We start from the raw sequence: 8,216 nt of genomic DNA, 5'->3' as shown, positions 1-8,216 counted from the left end.
GTTTACTGTCCCCCCCGCCGGATCGTCCATCAGCATCAATGATGCAGTTGAAGTCTCCGGCCAGAAGTCTCCTGAACATTTATCATAATCTAAGATCAGCCTGAAAAATCACACAACACCAGGTTAGAGTCCAACAGGTTTATTTGGAAGCCCTACCTTTGGAGCACTGCTCCTTCAAATGGTGGTTGTGGAGCAGGACCAGAAGACACAGAATTTATAGCAAAAGGGTTACAGAGTCACGGAGTTGTAATGACATATTAAACAAACTTAGATGAAGTCTTGCATCTTTTAGGATGGGACATGTTGGTTTCAGCTCTTTAATATGCAAATTTGAAAACTCCTTTGAAGGTACATTCTCAAGATCGCTTCAGTTTATCTAACAATAGATGGTATCCCAGCTCAGACAATGTATTAAAGGGGTGAACTTAAATCTGTCCCAGTGTTGAGTCAGTTTTATTTCTAAAGTGGGACTTTTAGAATCTGACATGGATTTATGCAGTTTTTGAGCAAAAAAAAATGTAATTCAGCAACTGCAGATCCACCCCATAAATGTATATGTGCGCGCGTGCAGGAGAGAGAGTGGGTGTGTGTATGTGAGTGTGTGCATGTGGGTGTGAGTGTGTGTGAAAGAATGTGTGTATATGTGTGCGTAGGTTTGGTCAAGTGTGTGTCTGAGTGTGAGAGGGTGTGTGCATGTGGGTGTGGGTGTATGTGAAAGAATGTGTGTATATGTTTGTGTAGGTTTGGTCAAGTGTGTGTCTGAGTGTGAGAGGGTGTGTGCATGGGTGTTTGTTTGGAGGAAAAGGTAGATTTTCACTCCCCCCCACCCCCGCCACCCCCCTCACAAACAGCAGCCTGGCCAGGCACTAAGTGAAAGTGCAATATCTTCTGGGGTGTGGGTACATTTTATTTTGTTCCAAAACTGCAGACTTACAGACATTATCAACCATCCAATTCTGAACACACATTGAATAAACCTCACTTTGAGCTTCCTGGTTAGTTTGGGGAAGGCTTGTTGGGGAGTTGGATGGTCTTAACTCCCCCAGTTCACATTGAATTGAAGCTCAACATCTGCTGATTCCAAGAGCCACAAGCTGCTGAGTGAATGAACTAAACCTTTCTTGTGAAATTCATTAATGAAAAACGTGGACAAATCAACCACTGACAATTATTTATTAATGACACACTACAGTGATCAGTATTTGCTGACACTGACTCCCCCCTCCCTCCCCACCCCCTCCAGCCGGTGTGTCCAAAGGCAGCACCTGTCAGAAGGAAACATTGACAATGAAGGTTCCTCTCCATCTGTCCCATCCCAGAAGCTTGTGTGCTCAGCCCTGGGTGAAACATTCAGCTGGTGAGCCTGTCCTTTCCTCCCTCCAATAGCTGCTGGGTCACCAGTCAGTGAAGTATTCCTGATTCCCAGCAGCTGCCCAGCCCCCTCTTCACAATCATTCAGATCCTTCCAAAAGGATGCATGGAAGCACGGATGGTGTTTCCATGTTCACACTGGAACACGAGAATCCCGCTATTCCTCAATGAGACTCCTGGAATGTCCTGGAGTGGATTCCAGGGAACCCACGAGGTCAGGAATGGACAGAAACAAGGTAATTGTTTCAGGGAGGGAAGGAGAGGGGAATTAGACTAGCAGTTATTAACAGTGTCCGGGAAGGTGAGGCAGGGCCAGGAGGAGAATGAAATCAGTCTGACAGCATTTAACAGTGTCTGGGAAGGTGGGACAAAGTCAGGAGGGGATTGAAATTGGACTGTCAATTGGACTACTACAGCTGTAACTGTATCTGTGAGGGTGAGACAGGGCAAGGAGAGGGTTGAAATTAGTCAGACAGGTTTTAAAGGTGTGTGGGAGGATGTGACAGGGACAGGAGGGGAGGGGAATTCGTCTGACAGGGTTTAACAGTGACTGGGAGAGTGGGACAGGGTCAGGAGGGGAGGGGAATTAGTCTGACAGGGTTTAACAGTGACTGGGAGGGTGGGACAGGGTCAGGAGGGGAGGGGAATTAGTCTGACAGGGTTTAACAGTGACTGGGAGGGTGAGATAGGGACAGGAGGGGAGGAGAATTAGTCTGACAGGGTTTAACAGTGACTGGGAGGGTGAGATAGGGACAGGAGGGGATGGGAATTAGTCTGACAGGGTTTAACAGTGACTGGGAGGTTGAGATAGGGACAGGAGGGCAGGGGAATTCGTCTGACAGGGTTTAACAGTGTCTGGGAGCGTGGGACTGAGTCAGGAGGGAGGGGAATTAGTCTGACAGGGTTTAACAGTGTCTGGGAGGGTGGGACAGGGTCAGGAGGGGAGGGGAATTAGTCTGACAGGGTTTAACAGTGACTGGGAGGGTGGGACAGGGTCAGAAGGGGAGGGGAATTAGTCTGACAGGGTTTAACAGTGTCTGGGAGGGTGGGACAGGGTCAGAAGGGGAGTGAAGAAGTTCCAAATAAGTCTACAGAGAGAAATTGACATATCATTTACTCAATTATGAAGAAGCTGGAATAGAGATGTCCAAAACTGAGAAAATAAACAAAAGAATGTTTGAAATGGAAATAGATATAAAATTAGGCACATGAAACATTCACTCTCACTCACTGGACCCAGGATTCAATCACCCTCAGCACTGACTAACCACATTCACACAGCACAGTGCAGAGGGAGTCAAGGGTGAAGGAGTCATAGAGTCGTAGAGTCATAGTGATGTACAGCATGGAAACAGACCCTTCGGTCCAACCCATTCATGCCGACCAGATATCCCAACCCAATCTAGTCCCACCTACCAGCGCCCAGCCCATATCCCTCCAAACCCTTCCTATTCATATACCCATCGAAAAGCCTCTTCAATGTTGTAATTGTACCAGCCTCTACCACTTCCTCTGGCAGCTCATTCCATACCCGTACCACCCTCTGTGTGAAAAAGTTGCCCCTTAGGTCTCTTTTATATCTTTCTCCTCTCACCCTAAACCTATGCCCTCTAGTTCTGGACTCCCCGACCCCAGGGAAAAGACTTTGCCTATTTACCCTATCCATGCCCCTCATAATTTTGTAAATCTCTTGTAAATCTCTTTACTCAGAGAGTAGTAAGGGTATGGAATGCTTTGCCTGCAACGGTAATAGATTCACCAACTTTAAGTACATTTAAGTCGTCATTGGACAAGCATATCGACGTACATGGAATCGTGTAGGTTAGATGGGCTTCAGATTGGTATGACAGGTCGGCGCAACATTGAGGGCCGAAGGGCCTGTACTGCGCTGTAATGTTCTATGTTCTATAACGTCACCCCTCAGCCTCCGACGCTCCAGCAAACACAACCCCAGCCTGTTCAGCCTGTCCCTATAGCTAAAATCCTCAAACCTTGGCAACATCCTTGTCAATCTTTTCTGAACCCTTTCAAGTTTCACAACATCTTTCTGATAGGAAGGAGACCAGAATTGCATGCAATATTCCAACAGTGGCCTAACCAATGTCCTGTACAGCCACAACATGACCTCTCAACTCCTGACCAACAAAAGAAAGCATACCAAACACCTTCTTCATTATAATATCTATCTGTGACTCCACTTTCAAGGAGCTATGAACCTGCACTCCAAGGTCTCTTTGCTCAGCAACACTCCCTAGGACCTTACCATTAAGTGTATAAGTCCTGCTAAGATTTACTTTCCCAAAATGCAGCACCTTGCATTTAGCTGAATTAAACTCCATCTACCACTTCTCAGCCCATTGGTCCATCTGTTCAAGATCCTTGTAATCTGAGGGAACCTTCTTCGCTGTCCATTTCACCTCCAATTTTGGTGTCATCTGCAAACTTGCTTACTGTACCTCTTATGCTCTCATCCAAATCATTTATGTAAATGACAAAAAGTAGAGGACCCAGCACCGATCTTTGTGGCACTCCACTGGTCACCGACCTCCAGTCTGAAAAACAATTCTCAACCACCACCCCCTGTCATCTACCTTTGGGCCAGTTCTGTATCCAAATGCTAGTTCTCCCTGTATTCGATGAGATCTAACCCTGCTCACCAGTCTCCCATAGGGAACCTTGTTGAATGCCTTACTGATTACATCTACTGCTCTGCCCTCATCAATCCTCTTTGTTACTTCTTCAAAAAACTCAATCATGTTTGTGAGACATGATTTCCCACACACAAAATCATGTTGACTATCCCTAATCAGTCCTTGCCTTTCCAAATGCATGTACATCCTGTCCCTCAGGATTCCCTCCAACAACTTGCCCACCACTGAGGTCAGGCTCACTGGTCTATAGTTCCCTGGCTTGTCCTTACCGCCCTTCTTAAACAGTGGCACCACATTAGCCAACCTCCAGTCTTCCGGCACCTCACCTGTGACTATCGATGATACAGATATCTCAGCGAGAGGCCCAGCAATTGCTTCTCTAGCTTCCCACAGAGTTCTCGGGTACACCTGATCAGGTCCTGGGGATTTATTCACCTTTAACCGTTTCAAGACATCCAGCACTTCTTCCTGTGTAATCTGGATATTTTGCAAGATGTCACCATCTATTTCCCTACAGTCTATATCTTCCATATCCTTTTCCACAGTAAATACTGATACAAAATACTCATTTAGCACCTCCCCCATTTTCTGTGGCTCCACACAAAGGCCGCCTTGCTGATCTTTGAGGGGCCCTATTCTCTCCCTAGTTACCCTTTTGTCCTTAATATATTTGTAAAAACCCTTTGGATTCTCCTTAATTCTATTTACCAAAGCTATCTCATGTCCCCTTTTTGCCCTCCTGATTTCCCTCTTAAGTATACTCCTACTGCCTTCATATTCTTCAAAGGATTCACTCGATCTATCCTGTCTATACCTTACATATGTTTCTTTCTTTTTCTGAACCAAACCCTCAATTTCTTTAGTCATCCAGCATTCCTATACCTACCAGCCTTCCCTTTTACCCTGGATTCTTATTATCTTATTTCTGAAGGCTTCCCATTTTCCAGCTGTCACTTTACCTGCGAACATCTGTCCTCAATCAGCTTTTGAAAGTTCTTGCCTAATACCATCAAAATTGTCTTTCTCCAATTTAGAACCTCAACGTTTAGATCTGGTCTGTCCTTTTCCATCACTATTTTAAATCTAATAGAATTATGGTCGCTGGCCCCAAAATGCTCCCCCACTGGCACCCCAGTCACCTACCCAGCCTTATTTCCCAAGAGTAAGTCAAGTTTTGCACCTTCTCTCGTAGGTACATCCACATACTGAATCAGAAAATTGTCTTGTACCCACTGAATAAAGTCCTCTCCATCTAAACCCTTAACACTATGGCAGTCCCAGTCTATGTTTGGAAAGTTAAATCCCCTACCATAACTACCCTATTATTCTTACAGATAGCTGAGATCTCCTTACAAGTTTGTTTCTCAATTTCTCTCTGACTCTTAGGGGGTCTGTAATACAATCCCAAAAACGTTATCATCCCTTTCTTATTTCTCAATTCCACCCAAATAACTTCCCTGGATGTATTTCCGGGAATATTCTTCCTCAGCACAGCTGTAATGCTATCCCTTATCAAAAATGCCACTTCCCCTCCTCTCTTGCCTCCCTTTCTATCCTTCCTGTAGCATTTATATTCTGGAACATTAAGCTGCCAGTCCTGCCCATCCCGGAGCCATGTTTCTATAATTACTATGATATCCCAGCCCCATGTTCCTAACCATGCCCTGAGTTCATCAGCCTTCCCTGTTCGGCCCCTTGCATTGAAATAAATGCAGTTTAATTTATTAGTCCTGCCTTGTCTTTGTTGGCCCTGACTGTTTAACTCACTTCTGTTCTCAACAGTACCAGTCTCAGATTGATCTCTTTCCTCACTATCTCCCTGGGTCCCACGACCCCCCTCCCCCAATCGTACTCATTTAAATCCTCTTCAGCAGCTCCAGCAAATTTCCCTGTCAGTATATTAGTCCTTTTCCAATTCAGGTGCAATCCATCCTTCTTGTACAAGTCACCTCTACCCCAAAAGAGATTCCAATGATCCAAAAATGTGAATCCGTCTCCCATACACCAGCTCCTCAGCCATGCATTCATCTGCTGTATCCTCCTATTCCTGCCCTCACTAGCTCGTAGCACTGGGAGTATTCCAGATATAACTACTCTCGAGGACCTCCTTTTTAAATTTCTGCCTAATTCTCTTGTATCTCCCTACAGAATTGCATCCATTTCCCTTCCCTTCCAATGTGGGCAATGATCTCTTGCTGGACCTCTGTCCCCCATGAGAACATTCTGCACCCTTTCTGAGACATCCTTAAACCTGGCACCAGGGAAGCAACACACCATTCAGATTTTTCTCTGCTGGCTACAGAAACGTCTGCCTGTACCTCGGACTACAGAATCCCCTAACACAATTGATCTCTTGGAAGCTGACGTACCCCTTGTTGCATTAGAGCCAGTCTCAATACCAGAAACTTGGCTATTTGTGCTACGTTCCCCTGAGAATCCATCACCCCCTACATTTTCCAACAGCATACCTGTTTGAAATGGGTATATCCACAAATATTCCTGCACTAGGTGCCGATCTCTCTTACCTTTCTTGGAGTTAGCCTATCTATATGATTGTATCTGAGACATTCCCTCCTTCCCAGAACTGCCATCCATCACATACTGTCGCTGTTCCAAATTCCTTATTGCTTCTAACTGTCTCTCCAAATGATCCATTCGATCTGATAAGATTCGCAGCTAACAGCATTTATGGCAGATATACTCCGCAGTAACCCTTGAACTCTCTTTATATTCCCACAAGAAGTACTTATCACTCTATTAAAGGCCATTTTTGCTCCTTCACAATCTACAGACACAGAAAATAACACTTATTCCTCTACAAACACTGCCCGGGTTAAATTAATAGTTATGGCTTATATTTTAAGTTTAATCAAGAGACATATCTCCAAAAACATATAATGAAGAAAGAACCCACTCTACTCACTACTGCAGATTCTCTGTCAGCCACACTTAAAACACGATTAACTTATCTGATTCTGTGCTGTAAACTTCGCTCAACAGTTCCTAAAAGATTAGTTGTGAATCTCACTGTTTGATCATTTTCCCAGATGCACTTTGATGTCCAGCGATACACAAATTCAAACATCAAAGGCACTAACTGTGCCGGTTCTCTCTCTCTCCTGCAATGTCCTCACCATGTGCTTCCTTTGTATGTTCTTCTCCCTTTTAAGTTCAAGTCTTAGATAGATAGTGTTGTGATTAGCTAGGGAGTCAAAAGTTATGAAGAAATGGCAGATTATCCATCATCCTGTTGAATGGAGACAAGGCCAATGGGCCCAACAAGTCCATCCCTACCCTCTAAACAGTAGCCTACATAGCCCCCTATCCTATTACTGACTAACACACCTACACATCCCTGAACACAAGGGGTCAATTTTACATGACCAACTCACCTAACCTGCACATCTTTGGACTGTGGGAGGAAACCCACGCAGACACGGGGAGAATGTGCAAACTCCACACAGACAGTTGCCCGAGGCTGGGATTGAACTCAGGTCCCTGGCACTATGAGGCAGCTGTGCTCGCAACTGAGCCACCCACATGAACATCAGCCCAGATTGGGGGCTGGACCTTCAGTTAGCTCGGCTCTCACCAACTCCCTCCCTACACCTTTCCATCTGTCTTTCATAAGCTCGTTCTGAAAAAGGGGCATTGGACACATAACCTAAATATTGTTCTCTCTCCAAAGTTGCTGCCAGACCTGCCGAGTTTCTCCAGCAATTTCACCTTTTGTTGATCCCACTCTCGTAACCTGCCCAAACCGGTTGTTTCTCAGCCCATCAATCTTCCCAATCTGCCTGATGGCAGTCTGTGAGAGAGGGGAACCCTTCACATTGAGGACATCCTGCAGAAGGCAATGTCAGAGCACTGCAGCCTTTTCCCCCGGGAGTAATCAGGGACCCTGTTCATCCTGTGGCTACCCCTCAACAACACGGAGGGTGGAAAATGAGAAAATGTGGCTTGGTAGCATCCTCTGTTCGGTCAAATACTCCTTGAAGAGACAGGAGATGTTTAGCACTGCCTGAAGGGGACAGTATCGACGTGTGTAGTTGTTACTGACTGTAACCTGACTGAGAGACATCTTCCCAGAAACTAGTGACGAGTGACTCCTTATCTCTTGAATTGGATGTTCCTCTGAGACTAACCAGATCTCTGCTTCTGCAATCCGGAAATGATCGAGGATCAACATGAAAT

This window comes from Chiloscyllium punctatum, chromosome 30 (genome assembly GCF_047496795.1).
Source record: "Chiloscyllium punctatum isolate Juve2018m chromosome 30, sChiPun1.3, whole genome shotgun sequence".
Taxonomy (NCBI): domain Eukaryota; kingdom Metazoa; phylum Chordata; class Chondrichthyes; order Orectolobiformes; family Hemiscylliidae; genus Chiloscyllium; species Chiloscyllium punctatum.
The sequence above is the reverse complement of the archived record's forward strand: the minus strand, read 5'-3'. Positions refer to the sequence as shown.